This window comes from Nerophis lumbriciformis, linkage group LG01, assembly GCF_033978685.3.
Source record: "Nerophis lumbriciformis linkage group LG01, RoL_Nlum_v2.1, whole genome shotgun sequence".
Lineage (NCBI taxonomy): Eukaryota > Metazoa > Chordata > Actinopteri > Syngnathiformes > Syngnathidae > Nerophis > Nerophis lumbriciformis.
In genome coordinates this window covers 48,919,803-48,937,803 of record NC_084548.2, presented here as the reverse complement: position 1 = coordinate 48,937,803, position 18,001 = coordinate 48,919,803, and the positions used below count along the sequence as shown (strand labels likewise).

Here is an 18,001-nt window from a genome sequence, read left to right as displayed (position 1 = left end):
GGGGGGGTGGGGGGTTAGGTTTGGTTGTTATCATCAGTCATCAACAATTGAGAACAGAGAAATTAATATTGAAACAGTGTAGGTCTGACTTGGTAGGGTATGTACAGCAAGTAGTGGACATAGAGAGAGAGAGAGACAGATCAGAAGGCATAAGAAAAATATCTGCATTTGATTGTTTACATTTGATTATTAACAACAAACCGGGGAGGGCGTTAGTTTAGGGTTGAAGTTGCCTGGAGGTGTACTTTTATTGCGGTTTTGAAGGAGGATAGAGATGCCCTTTCTTTTACACCTGTTGGGAGCCCATTCCACATTGATGTGGCATAGAAAGAGAATGAGCTAAGACCTTTGTTAGATCGGAATCTGGGTTTAACGTGGTTAGTAGAGCTCCCCCTGGTGTTGTGGTTATAGCGGTCATTTACGTTAAGGAAGTAGTTTGACATGTACTTCGGTATCAGGGAGGTGTAGCGGATTTTATAGACTAGGCTCAGTGCAAGTTGTTTTACTCTGTCCTCCACCCTGAGCCAGCCCACTTTGGAAAAGTGGGTAGGAGTGAGGTGGGATCTGGGGTGGAGGTCTAGAAGTAATCTGACTAGCTTGTTCTGGGATGTTGGGAGTCTAGATTTGAGGGTTTTGGAGGTGCTGGGGTACCAGGAGGTGCATGCGTAATCGAAAAAGGTTCACCTCTACTACCTGTTCCCTCCCCTCCAAGTAAGATTGCATCCAGCTCGATGAGGTTTTGTCAAATCCGATTGCTCTGAGCTTATCCAACAGTATAGCGTGGTTAACGGTGTCAAAGGCCTTCTGAAGATCCAGCATGCCCATGCCGCAGTATTTGCCCGCGTCCACCTCATGTTTGATGTGGTTGGTCAGATAGAGAAGGCATGTGTCAGTGGAGTGGTTAGTTCTGAAGCCGGATTGGAATTTGTACATGAGTTTATTGGTGGCAAGGTAACCATCGACCTGTTCATAAACTATTTTTTCCATTACTTTCGAAATGGAACTGAGTATAGAAACAGGTCGGTAGTTGCCAGGTTCCAATTTGCTTCCTTTTTTAAAGAGGGGAGTTACTCTTGCTATCTTAAAATCTTTTGGTACTTGGCCTTGTGAAATTGAGAGGTTTATTATGTGCGTGATGATTGGGGCAATGATGGAGGCAGAGTCCCAGAGGAATCTGGAGGGGATATTGTCATGGCCGGTGGCCTTGTTTGGGTGGAGCGCGCTCAACAAAGTTGAACATCAATGACTTTATCATCTTGCCACCATGATGTATTTCACAAGAGACCACTGTCAAACATTAACGCACCTGTGATGTTGCCTTTATACTGTGTGCTGCGACAAACGTTCTTTGCAGAAGATAAGCAATGATAAATGACGGATGGACAGTGTGAGATTTCTGAGATCCACATTCAAACTGATTGTAGCACAAATACATCCTAAGATGTTGAGTCACTTTACCCTGCTGGTATCATTCATTTAATGATTTTAAAACGGTTTTGTTTGGTGCAGAACTCCAACCACAGCTTCATGCAAATAAACAATAAATTGAACCTGGCATCTCAAACCACACTAAATGTTGTTGATGAGTCTCATATCATACGGGACCAAAGACACCATTCAAATGAATAATATTTAAACCCACGCCTATGTTTATCTCACATGTTCAGAGTAAAAATATTTAACGTGGGCACTTTTGATTATCTCCGATGTCATAAATCTTCCACCAGAGATGGTGTCTTCTCCCATGTGTGCTCTCCATTCTTACATTCCCTCTGTTTTCACACCCTATCAGACACAGCTATCTCCACCTCTAACAGGGGAACCACACTCGTCAAATCAATGTATTGCAGGGGATTTGGGGGAGGGGAAAAAAGCACTTTGTCACATTCTCTTTTCTGGCCCACACACAAACGAACAACAACATAAAGGTCACAAGGAAACAGTATTGTGACCGACAGGAATATCTGATCAAAACCCATTTGGATGATCATAATTTACATATGCTGAATTACATCAAGCTATCTGCATTAAAGACGAAAATAGGTAACTCGAGTACGGTAACTTGAACCGCTCCTGTTAACTAATCCCTCATCAGTTATTACGGAGAGTGAAGAAAGACGAGGAGGGGGATTAAAAAACAAACTAAAACCAGAGTGGCAACCATGTGAGCTGGATGAGCTGCAGTGGAAGCAATGAGCATTTGCTTTGTGGATGACAAAAGACAATTGCGCAAACCAAACGGTGGCAATGACAAAAGGCTTATTTTATTGACAGGTAAACAAGCCAAGCATTGTAAACAACATCTACCATTGAAATAAGAAGGTCTTTTGCGTTCAAAGAAAGAAAAAGAAGAACACTCCTTATATATTCTTACTGTGCATGGGATGACTTTCCATAAGCATGTTTGTAGGAAACATGGTGAGTTCAGGTGTCATTAGTGTGGTTTGCAACACCCAGTTTTGTAGATTCCAATGGTGATTGGTTGGGGGTTTCGAATTACAGTGGTATACCTCAGTTTTCATATGCCCCGATTTTAGTATGATTCGGTTTCAGGTGAAAGTTTTCACAAAAAAATTAATAGATTTAATATAATCACTTGGTGACTCAGTGTCTGTGCTTTATTTATGGAGTACTGGTGCAAAATAATCCACCACAGAGCCAAACAAAGTTGTAGATACCGTAATGGTCCAATCAAAGTAAATGCAGTAGCCATAGAGTCCCTGTTTCCTTAGTGTCACTGAACGCACCACACAGCTACTGTAAAATGAGCAGCCCAGGGGTCTGCAACCTCTGGCTCTTTTATCCCCTTGTGTTTGGCTACAACATGTTTATGCTTCTGTGTACTGTAGTCACTACGCTGTCCCTTGAGGCATCATCTTGAGTCTGTCAAAGTTCTGCATCAGCCATTCAATTCTAAGGCAGTGTTATGTGGTGAGAAACCAGGACAGGAACTGCACTTTTGGGGGGAATTTTGCCTATCATTTACAATCCTTAAGTAAGACAACAACACATATATTTTTATTTTATTTTATGTTTTCTGTTGTCTAGATTGCGATTCAGAAAAGGTGTTACGGATTAGAGATGAGCTGCTGGTTCAACACATCGCACATATAGTAGGTATAGGAGTATGATAACATGAATGTGCAGAAAATTATCGTCTCCGTGGTAAAAGCCTCGTATGCATGCAAAATCCTCATTTAAATAAGGCGGTCTGCACTGTTTTTCAATTGCACACGCAGTGTTAGTAAATCACACGCAACACACCCATTCATGGTACACACTATTTTATTTTTTGCAGACGCTGTCTAGCACATGGTATTTGGATTTTAGTAAATCAGGCCCAAAGTCGTGGAAGCACACAGTAGGGCTGGGCAATTGTGACAAACCTCTAAATCACGATTAATTGAATCCTCTATTTCCATTTCAGTTAATTAACAATTATTCCACTTTCAACTCAATTTATTCTCTAGATATTTGTACACATTTAAAACAAGTAACTATAAAAAACACCACACAAATTAACAATTAAGAGGTGTTTGTTGAAACAACGGGAATGAAAACACATCAGCTAAAATAAAAATGAATGCCAGAATGAAAGAAAGTAACATTTTCCTTAAAAAAAGAGACAAAAACCTTGGTATTTCTTGCAAGGAAAATACTTTTAATACCCTGAAGTAGAGAACTGTAGAAAGTAACTTTTACCTTATGAAAATAGGTATTTTTTTTACAATACAACTACAGTTTTAACTTCCATCTTTTTCATAATTTGGGGTAATCTGTTGAGGATAGCTGCTTTATGGCGGCACTTAACGTCGGAAGTTCATAAGTAGTCTTGTGTCTTCTTTTGTTCATACAACCTCACCCTATACCTTCAGTCTAGTCATCAATCCCACACACACACACACACACACACACACACACACACACACACACACACACACACACACACACACACACACACACACACACACACTCATGTTTACATGTACTAAAAATGAATTATTGACTTCATTTGCTTTTTAAAACACATGCAGAAATCTTTTTTTTTTGCATGTAGCTTTGCATGTAGCTTGTAATGTCTCCAAGATTTTGTATGGGCAAAAAAACTGAATTGAGTCTTTTCTAAATATGTGATTAATGTACGGTAAATATTAATGAATACAAATAATCGTTGTAATGCATGATTATTATAATTATAATTATTGGTGCATCTACTGGGGGTTAAGCATCCCCTACCAAGGTTCCTTGAATGTATCACAGTTACATGGTGCAAAAGTAAAACTTGAACATAACTTTGTTCAATGCTGCTACAAAAAGATTTATCATATTTTCCCTTTTCTTGGCGGTGTGTGAGAATGCTTAAACCTGAGCTTTGATGACGTTATGACGTCTGTGTTGAGTGAACAGTGAAGTGTTCTATTATTTATCATTTATTTACTAGAAGGAATTAACCAATTTGCAGTTTTGCAAGGGGTGTAGGTTGTGTTACAGATTCCTAATTTGATTCAACCAAACCTTACTATTGAACTTTGACAGGAAAATGTATTTGATCTGACCTTTAATGATGTTGTCTTTATAACTGATGGATTTAAATGAAAGAAAAACATCTTCAAATCCACAATTATGTGGCCCTCATGGTAGTTCTGGCCCTAAACAGCCACATAGTGTTTTTGCGTTGTACTGACGGCTCAGTGTTTGGCGCTTCTCTCTAGCAGACTTGCTGGGACAGTGTCACATGACATGACTACTTCTTCTGCTGCTCTTATGGCAGTTTTCATGCTTAGCGACACATGACAGCCTGTCGTGTTACTACACAACCAGTTGTGTATTTTAAGGAACAGTTTTTAGTAGAAAAAACCCCCTGACAAAGCAGTTTGACGTTGGTTTGAAGGTCTGTATGCTGCTTTTCATTATTTTTCGATTGATCGCTCAACACAGCCGTCGTCCATGCATTCTTGGATCTAACAAAAGTGCCAGCACTTTGATAAACAAGGTGATAAACACTATTTAACTGATGAAAGAGGTCATAGTGAAAGATGGAGGTGGTGTTCATTCGTTGAGTTTGCTTCCGTAAGATAGGTATCAATACAAAATCGTTTTAAAAGGGAAACGATCAATCTTATCAATACTAGAAAAAGGAAAACTATGGATTTAAGAACGGCAGACATTATATGAAGCTTAGCAATTTTAATGATAAGGACATGAAATGTTTAGTCTATTTGCTGGCATTGTCAAAACAAAAATGGCGGGTACCTAAAGGTCATAACAAACACAAACACCACAAGACAATATCACAAATTACAACTTAAAAACTTTCAGCTACAGCACAATTGCAAAAGCCACAACAAAGACATAAGATACAACACAACTTTAAACCACAAAAGACGCGACAGCAGAGCAAGTTACGGTGATGACGCAGCGTTTTCGGGAACACCACAGCGTGCAACTGGCAGCCAATGAGAAATAATTTCATCCATCCATCCATCCATCTTCTTCCGCTTATCCGAGGTCGGGTCGCGGGGGCAGCAGCTTAAGCAGGGAAGCCCAGACTTCCCTCTCCCCAGCCACTTCGTCCAGCTCCTCCCGGGGGATCCCGAGGCGTTCCCAGGCCAGCCGGGAGAGATAGTCTTCCCAGCGTGTCCTGGGTCTTCCCCGTGGCCTCCTACCGGTCGGACGTGCCCGAAACACCTTCCTAGGGAGGTGTTCGGGTGGCATCCTGACCAGATGCCCGAACCACCTCATCTGGCTCCTCTCGATGTGGAGGAGCAGCGGCTTTACTTTGAGCTCCCCCCGAATGACAGAGCTTCTCACCCTATCTCTAAGGGAGAGCCCCGCCACTCGGCGGAGGGAACTCATTTCGGCCGCTTGTACCCGTGATCTTGTCCTTTCGGTCATGACCCAAAGCTCATGACCATAGGTGAGGATGGGAACGTAGATCGACCGGTAAATCGAGAGCTTTGCCTTCCGGCTCAGCTCCTTCTTCACTACAACGGATCGATACAGTGTCCGCATTACTGAAGACGCCGCATCGATCCGCCTGTCGATCTCACGATCCACTCTTCCCCCACTCGTGAACAAGACTCCAAGGTACTTGAACTCCTCCACTTGGGGCAAGATCTCCTCCCCAACCCGGAGATGGCACTCCACCCTTTTCCGGGAGAGAACCATGGACTCGGACTTGGAGGTGCTGATTCCCATCCCAGTCGCTTCACACTCGGCTGCGAAACGATCCAGTGAGAGCTGAAGATCTTGGCTGGAGGAAGCCATCAGGACCACATCATCTGCAAATAGCAGAGACCTAATCCTGCAGCCACCAAACCAGATACCCTCAACGCCCTGACTGCGCCTAGAAATTCTGTCCATAAAGGTTATGAACAGAATCGGTGACAAAGGGCAGCCTTGGCGGAGTCCAACCCTCACTGGAAACGTGTCCGACTTACTACCGGCAATGCGGACCAAGCTCTGACACTGATTATACAGGGAGCGAACTGCCACAATAAGACAGTCCGTTACCCCATACTCTCTGAGCACTCCCCACAGGACTTCCCGGGGTACACGGTCGAATGCCTTCTCCAAGTCCACAAAGCACATGTAGACTGGTTGGGCAAACTCCCATGCACCCTCAAGGACACTGCCGAGAGTATAGAGCTGGTCCACAGTTCCACGACCAGGACGAAAACCACACTGTTCCTCCTGAATCCGAGGTTCGACTATCCGGCGTAGCCTCCTCTCCAGTACACCTGAATAGACCTTACCGGGAAGGCTGAGGAGTGTGATCCCACGATAGTTGGAACACACCCTCCGGTTCCCCTTCTTAAAGAGAGGAACCACCACCCCGGTCTGCCAATCCAGAGGTACCGCCCCCGATGTCCACGCGATGTTGCAGAGTCTTGTCAACCAAGACAGCCCCACAACATCCAGAGCCTTAAGGAACTCCGGGCGGATCTCGTCCACCCCCGGGGCCTTGCCACCGAGGAGCTTTTTAACTACCTCGGCAACCTCAGCCCCAGAAATAGGAGAGCCCACCTCAGATTCCACAGGCCCTGCTTCCTCATAGGAAGGCGTGCTGGTAGGATTGAGGAGGTCTTCGAAGTATTCTCTCCACCGATCCACAACACCCGCAGTCGAGGTCAGCAGAGCACCATCCCCACCATACACGGTGTTGACACTGCACTGCTTCCCCTTCCTGAGGCGGCGGATGGTGGTCCAGAATTGCTTCGAAGCCGTCCGGAAGTCGTTTTCCATGGCTTCCCCGAACTCCTCCCATGTCCGAGTTTTTGCCTCTGCGACCGCTGAAGTCGCAGACCGCTTGGCCTGTCGGTACCTGTCCGCTGCCTCAGGAGTCCTATGAGCCAAAAGAACCCGATAGGACTCCTTCTTCAGCTTGACGGCATCCCTCACCGCCGGTGTCCACCAACGGGTTCTAGGATTACCGCCACGACAAGCACCAACTACCTTGCGGCCACAGCTCCAATCAGCCGCCTCGACAATAGAGGCGCGGAACATGGTCCATTCGGACTCAATGTCCAGCACCTCCCTCGTGACATGTTCAAAGTCGTTCCGGAGGTGGGAATTGAAACTCTCTCTGACAGGAGACTCTGCCAGACGTTCCCAGCAAACCCTCACAATGCGTTTGGGCCTGCCAGGTCTGTCCGGCATCCTCCCCCACCATCGCAGCCAACTCACCACCAGGTGGTGATCGGTAGAAAGCTCCGCCCCTCTCTTCACCCGAGTGTCCAAAACATGAGGCCGCAATTCCGATGACACAACTACAAAGTCGATCATGGAACTGCGGCCTAGGGTGTCCTGGTGCCAAGTGCACATATGGACACCCTTATGTTTGAACATGGTGTTCGTTATGAACAATCTGTGTCGGGCACAAAAGTCCAATAACAAAACACCGCTCGGGTTCAGATCCGGGCAGCCATTCTTCCCAATCACGCCTCTCCAGGTTTCACTGTCGTTGCCAACATGAGCATTGAAGTCCCCCAGTAGCACGAGGGAATCACCCGGGGGAGCACTCTCAAGTACTCCCTCGTGTGAATCCAAAAAGGGTGGGTACTCTGAGCTGCGGTTTGGCGCGTAAGCGCAAACCACAGTCAGGACCCGTTCCCCCACCCGAAGGCGGAGGGAAGCTAACCTCTCGTCCACCGGGTTGAACTCCAACGTACAGGCTCTGAGCCGGGGGGAAACAAGAATTGCCACCCCAGCCCGTCGCCTCTCACTGCCGGCAACGCCAGAGTGGAAGAGAGTCCAGCCCCTCTCGAGAGAACTGGTTCTAGAGCCCTTGCTGTGCGTCGAAGTGAGTTCGACTATATCTAGCCGGAACTTCTCCACTTCGCGCACTAGCTCAGGCTCCTTCCCCCCCAGCGAGGTGACGTTCCACGTCCCAAGAGCTAGCTTCTGTAGCCGAGGATCGGACCGCCAAGTGCCCTGCCTTCGGCTTCCGCCCAGCTCACATCGCACCCGACCTCTATGACCCCTGCTATGGGTGGTGAGCCCATTGGAGGGGGGACCCACGTTGCCTCTTCGGGCTGTGCCCGGCCGGGCCCCATGGGGACAGGCCCGGCCACCAGGCGCTCGCCATCGTGCCCCACCTTCGGGCCTGGCTACAGAGGGGGGCCCCGGTGACCCGCGTCCGGGCGAGGGAAATCTGGGTCCTTGTTTTTTATTATTCATGGAGGTCTTCGAGCTGCTCTTTGTCTGATCCCTCACCTAGGACCAGTTTGTCTTGGGAGACCCTACCAGGGGGCATAAAGCCCCCGGACAACATAGCTCCTAGGATCATTGGGACACGCAAACTCCTCTACCACGTTAAGGTGGCAGCTCAGAGAGGAGAGAATTAAGAAAGAGAGAGAAATAATTTCATCAGAAATAAATAAATAGAGATGGCTCAAAGAGGCTATGGAAATTAGGAAGTGGAGAGCCAACACCATCAACAGGGATGAGGGGGTATACATGCTTCTGCACAACTGGGATGCTGTCTGTCATCGGCGACGCTAGGGCGGAGAACAGATACTGTATGGCCGGGTCGGAGAACTTTATTTAGCAGGTAATCTACTGTTAAAATGTTGGTTACTGTACCTTTATTGAAAATTGCTTGAATGTTGAAAATGTGAGCAGAAAAGGTTTCCTCTTGGTAATTCAACCTAAAGTGTTGGTTGCACTTTTCTCAAATGAGGCTTGAATGTATTGGCCATTAATTGTTGTTTACTTGCTTGTTTGTATCCATAACTCATTTATACATAATTCCCTTACATGAAATAACAGGAATATAAGAATCTTCACCTGCTTTGTTCAGTATCCAGTATTTATTTCACAGTCACACTGGTAGATTTTATTTTATTTTTTTGCAAAAAAGTTACTCAATCAACTTTGATTGACAGAAATTGGCAGATAATTCTAAACAATAACATTTGCCTGGATGCTAACAAGAAAGCAGCAGTTGATTGGTACACAATTCTGAACTGGAAACCCTTCTTATTGCTGGACTCCTAAATAGTGTATTCGTTTGTCCTGGTTAGCTTTGTCTTTGTTGTCATTCACCCCCTTTCTCATTCAAGTTACTCACTGAATCATTTTGCATTGCATCGTCCCTGAATCGTATCGGCAACCGAATACTGAATCATATTGCTGGGTATTCCTCCAGAAGGTCTTATCTTTGTCCATGTGATGTCAGATGTAACACACATTTATTTGTTTGGCCACAATACCCAGCAATATGTTTGGAGGAGAAAAGGTGAGCCTTTAATCCCAGGAACACCACTCCTACCATCAAGCATGGTGGTGGTAGTATTATGCTGTGGGCCCGTTTTGCTGCCAATGGAACTGGTGCTTTACAGAGAGTAAATGGACAGGACAATGACCCCAAACACACGTCAAAAGTGGTAAAAGAGTGGCCAAATCAGGCTAGAATTAAGGTTTTAGAATGGCCTTCCCAAAGTCCTGACTTAAACGTGTGGTCAATGCTGAAGAAACAAGTCCATGTCAGAAAAACAACAAATTTAGCTGAACTGCACCAATTTTGTCAAGAGGAGTGGTCAAAAATTCAACCAGAAGCTTGTGGATGGCTACCAAAAGCGCCTTATTGCAGTGAAACTTGCCAAGGGACATGTAACCAAATATTAACATTGCTGTATGTATACTTTCAGTTTTGGTCACATTTTCAGTAGACCCATAATAAATTCATAAAATAACCAAACTTCATGAATGTTTTTTGTGACCAACCAGTATATGCTCCAATCACACTCTATCACAAAAAATAAGAGTTGTAGAAAATATTGAAAACTCAAGACAGCCATGACATTATGTTCTTTACAAGTATTTTTGCCCATGTGATGTCAGATGGAACACAAATTGAGCTGTTTGGCCACAATACCCAGCAATATGTTTGGAGGAGAAAAGGTGAGGCCTTTAATCCCAGGACCACCATTCCTACCGTCAAGCATGGTGGTGGTAAAACTTGTTCGCGGGCTTGATCCGGCCCTCGGGCCGTACGTTTGACACCCCTGACTTAAGGGATTGCTAATAAATAGAAAGTGCTCAATCATTCTTCCTTCTGCAATACGATTGAATTACCCCCTGATGGTATCATCATCCCCATCCCTTCCCTCTTAGCAGGGACACCTCTCCCAGGGCAAACGGGACATTCAGCACGTCGGACAGCTCCGCAGCAATCGACCTCGCCGTCATTTACTGCGTCACTCTTTGAAAAACGACCGGGACTTAATGGGGAACAACGCGATTAAAGGCCCACAAGCCGACCCGGGAGACACTGTGCGTGGTGTGGAGGCACCATGCAGCAGCCCCTTGAAAACACCGCATCGTCGAAAACACATTTCTCCCATGCGGTTGCATATTGAGCTTTCTTGATTTAGGAGAGCACACATGCACTACAAATGCAGAATGTGCCTCCTCTGGTGGTGCTGCTCGTTGGCCATGGGGGGGGGGGCAGAGAGAAAAACAATGACGCGAGAGATGGCTCCTCGCTGAGCTGTGACAACCAATTACATAACGGCACAGACGGAGAAAAATAATGCAGAGAGCGATTTCGACACTACTTTTAAAACTCTACATCCATTTGAGGCATGCAATACATAATTTCCAGACATGGCCACCATTCTCCACTAATAACACGGCAACTAATGTATCTTTGCAGGACAAATGTGGTCATATATATGTTTTTTTTCTGTACTGCCACACAAAAAAACAACCCTTAATTCAATGTGAAATGCCTGCATGCATTTTTCTTACACGACCGAATTCTGCAACAAAAACTCGAAATGAAGCACGATGATTCCACTGAAAACACCGTAGAAAATGACGCATGCATAATTTAGAAGCATGCGTGCATTATGGCCGCAGCATAGCGTTGGCAAAGGATGCCCGTTAGATTCTTCTCTTCAACCTTCGCGCATTGCTTTAAAACGGATGCTAATTCAGCCATCATTGTGGGCAATTGTGCATTTAAAAAAAAAAAAAAAAAACAGAAAGTGGTGCACTCACTTACCAAGATATGCGCTGCAGCTGAGGTGCACCAGCGTCCAGCCCCAGTCTTGGCTGCGAATGATTCAGTATTTCCCCTTGCGGTGACAGAAGGTGACCCTGCGTCCTCCACAAGACTGCAGCGTGATCACGATGCACGCAGCAAGGGGGAGCTCCACAGCACTGCACAGCACAGCACAGGCGCGACGTGGGAGGATGGCCCCTTGGTTTCCTCTCGATGGACCACACAAACTGGCTGCAGGGGTGGAAGAAGCTGAGTGCAAACAACAAATTGTTTTCAAGAATTTAACAATTCCCAATGACTGTCTATATGTAACTGGGAGTGTGAGGCTGCAGTCCCCTGTGTGTTTTTCTTTAAATCATCCTTATGGGGATTTAGGATCTGTTCCCATAATTTACTGTAGATAAAATGGGAGTTTCAATCATAAGGAGAGCCCCAATTGTGGCTTCCACTTTTAAAACCAATAGGAAAGCTGACGGGTTAGAGGGGGCGTCGCCTACATACTTGTCAATCATGTCCACATGCAGCCACACTAGGGCAGTGTTTTTCAACCGTTTTTGAGCCAAGGCACATTTTTGGCGATGAAAAAATGCGGAGGCACACCACCAGCAGAAATAATTAAAAAACAAAACTCAGTTGACAGTAAAAAGTCGTCGTCGCAATTGTTGGATATGACTTTAAACCATAACCAACCATGCATCACTACAGCTCTTGTCTCAAAGTAGGTGTACTGTCACGTTCTGTCACATCACGCCGTGACTTATTTTGAGTTTTTTGCTGTTTTCCTGTGTGTAGTGTTTTAGTTCTTGTCTTGCACTCCTATTTTGATGACTTTTTCTCTTTTTTTGGTATTTTCCTGTAGCAGTTTCATGTCTTCCTTTGAGCGATATTTCCCGCATCTACTTTGTTTTAGCAATCAAGAATATTTCAGTTGTTTTTATCCTTCTTTGTGGGGACATTGTCGGTTGTCATGTCATGTTCGGATGTACATGCTGTCTTTGCTCCACAGTAAGTCTTTGCTGTCGTCCAGCATTCTGTTTTTGTTTACTTTGTAGCCAGTTCAGTTTTAGTTTCGTTCTGCATAGCCTTCCCTAAGCTTTAGTGCCTTTTCTTAGGGGCACTCACCTTTTGTTTATTTTTGGTTTCAGCATTAGACACCTTTTTACCTACACACTGTCTCCCGCTGTTCCCGACATCTACAACGCAATTAGCTACCGGCTGCCACCTACTGATATGGAAGAGTATTACGCGGTTACTCTGCCGAGCTCTAGACAGCACAGACACTCAACAACAACACATAATTTGCAGACTAGAATTACTGATTTGCAAAAAATATTTTTAACCCAAATAGGTGAAATTAGATAATTTCCCACGGCACACCAGACTGTATCACACGGCACACTAGTGTGCCGCGGCACAGTGGTTGAAAAACACTGCACTAGGGGGAGGCAATCATTTATGCGAAGACCCCCCCCCCCTCTCTGGGGAAGAATGTATGACATGGAAAAGGAAATACTTGCATGAGAAAGGAATGAAAACAAAAAAAAAACGCCCTTTTGCTTGGTTAATGTTATATTTAGGTCATGAATCTCTCTCAAGAGTGATAATTGAGATCCCAGCAGGCACAAGCCATCGATACAGTGTTGATTATACATACGTACTGTACATGTTCTTTCAAACTGACTGGGAAACGACCGTTGCAAAATAGTTGTATCTGTAAATTGAGACAATGTTGATGTCTAACGTTGGATCCACGTTGTTGGTTGGGAAATGGCCAAATTTCAAAGGTCATCTCAACGTCACAACGTGGTCAAAAAGCATGTTGTGTCAACAATGTATTTGTGTTGTAGAATACTGGTTGGGAAATGACCAAAATTCAATGGTCAAATCAACGTCAGAACCCAACATTGATTAAACGTCGTCAAAAAGCATGTTGTTTCAACGTTATGTTTGAGTTGCTCGACGTCAAGACTTAATTCAACAAGTTCTCAACGTTGTTTTAATGTCTTGTGCCTGCTAGGACATAGTTAGAAAACAGCTGTCGAGTAGTCGGACAAAACATTGTTCACTCTTTTGACCGTGATGCACTTCTTGACTTTTGAAATTTAGGACTGCAATGATTAACCAACATGTTCGGAATTTATCTTTGATTTATTCTGTTGCCTGGGAAGGCCTCGGGTTCCCCTGGGAAGAGCTGGACGAAGTGGCTTGGGAGAGGGAAGGCTGGGCTTCTCTGCTTAGGCTGCTTCCCCCGCGACCTAACCTCAGATAAAGGGAAGAAAATGGATGGAAGGATATTCTGTTGCTTCGATTAATCGTTTAATGAGCATAACTAATAAAAACTGATAACATCCGGGCCGCATGGGGTGCCCGTGACTTTGAAGGGCAACTGCACTTTTTTTGGAAGTATGCCTTTAATTCACAATCCACATGAGAGACACAAGTTAGTCTTTATAATGCATTCTCACTCGTAAATAAACATGAATAAAGGTCTGCTTACAATGGAGACAATGGGAATCAAGACGTCATTGTGTCGATTGTGTTTATTCTGACCAAAAACCCAATAAATAACCATCCAAAAAGCACCAACAAGACTCCATTTACATATCGTGACCTCGATATTAACCAAGTATTAGTGATATTGTTAGTATAAGTGCTAACATTAAGGACCTCCATTGATCAAGAGGTAACTTCCTTATGCTGCTGTATTGACAGCATCAGCCGGTGGACTGCTTTTTCACTTGTGAAAGTTCATTCTAGATTATAAATCCTGTATCTCACCTGTATAGCAAAATGATGTGGACATGAACTGAGAAGTTGGTACACTTTGACAGCAAACTTAGATTCCGAGATGGCGAAAACGACCCGAAGAAATACTTGGTTCCACCCCCCTTTTTTATTTGAGACGATTATGAGTGATTCTTCATCGAAACAAGAATATATCAACGTCCTAACAGCATCCTAGTGAGAGCAGACATTGTACAGTAAGTGATGTTTTATTATGTCTGTTGTCTCTCATGAAGTCTGCATAGAGTAGTAAGATGTTGTGTGGGAGGAAAATTTAACGTTTAAATGATGCATTTATCAAATGAATGTGCCTCACAGCTGTGTGTTTAAAATGAGCAAAATAGGAAAATATTAAATGTTATTATGAATGTGTCTGTTACTACATTGTATATCCAGCGGGTATATAAAATGTTGATATCAGTATTTGGATGTTTTTTAAGCGCTTTATTGGCAGAATAGAGCGACTCCCATTGGCTCCAATATACTTTTATTTACTAGTTAGAATACATTAAAAAAAATTGTGTACATGTCTTACATATGGATTATGAAATATAGGCAAAAAAAAGTGCATTTCTCCTTTTGCAGCACAGCGGCTGCAATAGAGTGCACATAAAAGCGATGGCATGTGCCGTGAGTTTTATCAATGCAATTTCAATACTGATGATGTATATTAAATTGTTATTTCAATTTCCGTAAAATACGTATTGAGGCTATACAGCCTGTATTATTCGATTACTTGATTAATCGAAAAAACTATCCATCCATCCATCCATCCATTTTCTACCGCTTGTCCCTTTCGGATCGCGGGGTGTGCTGTAGCCTATCTCAGCTGCAGTTGAACTCTGGACCTTTGTATTGTGAGGCACATGCACTAACTCCTGTACAACCGTGCTGCCTCAAAAAAACTAATCAATAGATTACTGGAATAATAAAATAATCAATATCTGCAGCCCTATATTAAGATTTCTGTCCCTCTGAACTTGGCACTCTTATAATAATATGTATAAATAATACAGTCTTACGTACTGCCCCCATCATTTATGTATTAATGTATACTATGGAACTGTAGAGTATATAGTACCAATCATCACACAGTGGAAGTGTACAGGAAATTTACTCTGAAGAAAAAGGTGTATTGTGTTATTGCAACCCTCACAGGAGCTAGTGTGTGTGTGTGTGGTGTGCTTACATGCCTCAATGTATGTGTAAAACAATGTATCTAATCTATGACTTAAATGAATACTTGACACTACAGGCTCTATCTTGTGGGAATTTATTGCTTGTATTGACTTCGCCAATTTCATTTTAAATGCACAGATTTTATCAATCACTTACCTTAATCAAAACTATTAAAACCATTTCTGAATACGAGGAAACAAATGCACTATAACGGAAGTGTACTACCAGTACAAGACCTACAAATGTTGTTGTTTAGTGACATCTAGCGGCAACTAAAATACACTGCATTAATAAAAAAAAAAGTTACTTGTTTGTTCATATTGGAAAGGTTTTTTTAGGTGACGGAAAACTTTCGTTCTAACTCGCTCAAAAATACATCTACCATAGAATAGAACAGAATAGAATAGAATAGAGCATAGCATCGGCCGCCAAAAATACCCTTTCAAACCAAAAATTATCAATTCAATTAATTTACTTAAAACGTCAACATACTCAACTTGTTTCTACAGGTTAATGTGTTGTAATTACATTTTAAAACTGCACACAATAATCACTCACCTGAGCATATTTTGCCCAGCATATGGCTCTAAACTACAATTACCACTTAGTTGATAAAGCAACATGTTGTAAAGTTTGGAATATACCACATATTATTAGCATTATGCTTTTCTATATACTTAAAGACCTACTGAAATGCGATTTTCTTATTCAAACGGGGATAGCAGGTCCATTCTATGTGTCATACTTCATCATTTCGCGATATTGCCATATTTTTGCTGAAAGGATTTAGTAGAGAACATCGACGATAAAGTTCTCAACTTTTGGTCGCTGATAAAAAAGCCTTGCCTGTACCGGAAGTAGCAGACGAGTAGCGTGACGTCACAGGTTGTGGAGCTCCTCACATCTGCACATTGTTTACAATCATGGCCACCAGCAGCGAGAGCGATTCGGACCGAGAAAGCGACAATTACCCCATTAATTTGAGCGAGGATGAAAGATTCGTGGATGAGGAAAGTGAGAGTGAAGGACTCGAGAGCAGTGGGAGCGATTCAGATAGGGAAGATGCTGTGAGAGGCGGGTGGGACCTGATATTCAGCTGGGAATGACTGAAACAGTAAATAAACACAAGACATATACTGTATATACTCTATTAGCCACAACACAACCAGGCTTATATTTAATATGCCACAAATTAATACCGCATAACAAACACCTCACCCTCCCGTCCATATAACCCTCCAATACAACTCAAACACCTGCACAACACACTCAATCCCACAGCCCAAAGTACCGTTCACCTCCCCAAAGTTCATACAGCACATATATTTCCCCAAAGTTACGTACGTGACATGCACATAGCGGCATGCACGTACGGGCAAGCAATCAAATGTTTGGAAGCCACAGCTGCATGCGTACTCACGGTACCGTATCTGCGTATCCAATTCAAAGTCCTCCTAGTTAGAGTCTCTGTTGTCCCAGTTCTCCACAGGCCAATGGTAAAGCTTGACTGTCATCTTTCGGGAATGTAAACAATGAAACACCGGCTGTGTTATCCGGCAAAACAGTCAAGGGGTGCATTCTACGGCGGGGGTGCGTTATCCAGCACAACACCTGCCGCAATACACCGCTTCCCACCTACAGCTTTCTTCTTTGCTGTCTCCATTGTTCATTGAACAAATTGCAAAAGATTCACCAACACAGATGTCCAGAATACTGTGGAATTTTGCGATGAATACAGACGACTTAATAGCTGGCCACCATGCTGTCCCAAAATGTCCGCTACAATCCGTGACGTCACGCGCTGACGTCATCATACCGAGACGTTTTCAGCAGGATATTTCGCGCAAAATTTTAAATTGCACTTTAGTAAGCTAACCCGGCCGTATTGGCATGTGTTGCAATGTTAAGATTTCATCATTGATATATAAACTATCAGACTGCGTGGTCGGTAGTAGTGGGTTTCAGTAGGCCTTTAGCAACAGTCCCCAGCAGGCACAATACATTAAAACAACATTGAGAACTTGCTGAATTAGGTCCTGACGTTGAGCAACTCAAACTTAACGTTGAAATAACATGCTTTTTGACGTTTAATCAGTGTTGGGTTCTTACATTAATTTGACCATTGAATTTTGGTCATTTTCAAACTAATCTACAATACAAATACAAGGCTGAAACAACATGCTTTTTGCATTTATTCAATGTCAGGTGGTGATGCTGAGTTTGGTCATTTCCCAACCAACAACGTGGATCCAACGTTGGACATCAAGGTTGTCTCAATTTACAAATACAACTATTTTCAGAGTCAGTTTAAAAAAAACATGTATGTATAATCAACATTGTATCAATGTCTTGTGCCTGCTGGGTTTATTCGGATTTGTAAATGTGCCAGATGTTAGATTACATTTTTTGTGAAAGACCAAGTCAGAGATGTATAAGAAATCAATCAATAAATAAATAACCATCTTAACTCATTAACTGTTAGATATTTTCCACTGAGGCAAATACATTTGAGAAATCTACTGTATGTGC

At 43.5% G+C, this 18,001-nt stretch overlaps 1 protein-coding gene across 2 annotated transcripts in view; it reads right to left on the bottom strand.

The window, feature by feature from the left end:
* The window catches only part of pacsin1a (protein kinase C and casein kinase substrate in neurons 1a), a 64,767-nt gene extending 52,861 nt beyond the window's left edge, over window positions 1-11,906 (bottom strand). For both annotated transcript variants that reach the window (XM_061985286.1, XM_061985305.1), the window contains exon 1: window positions 11,510-11,906. The gene's annotated coding sequence lies outside the window, so the exon portion shown is untranslated. The remainder of the gene's footprint in view (window positions 1-11,509) is intronic.
* Window positions 11,907-18,001: the final 6,095 nt, after the last annotated feature.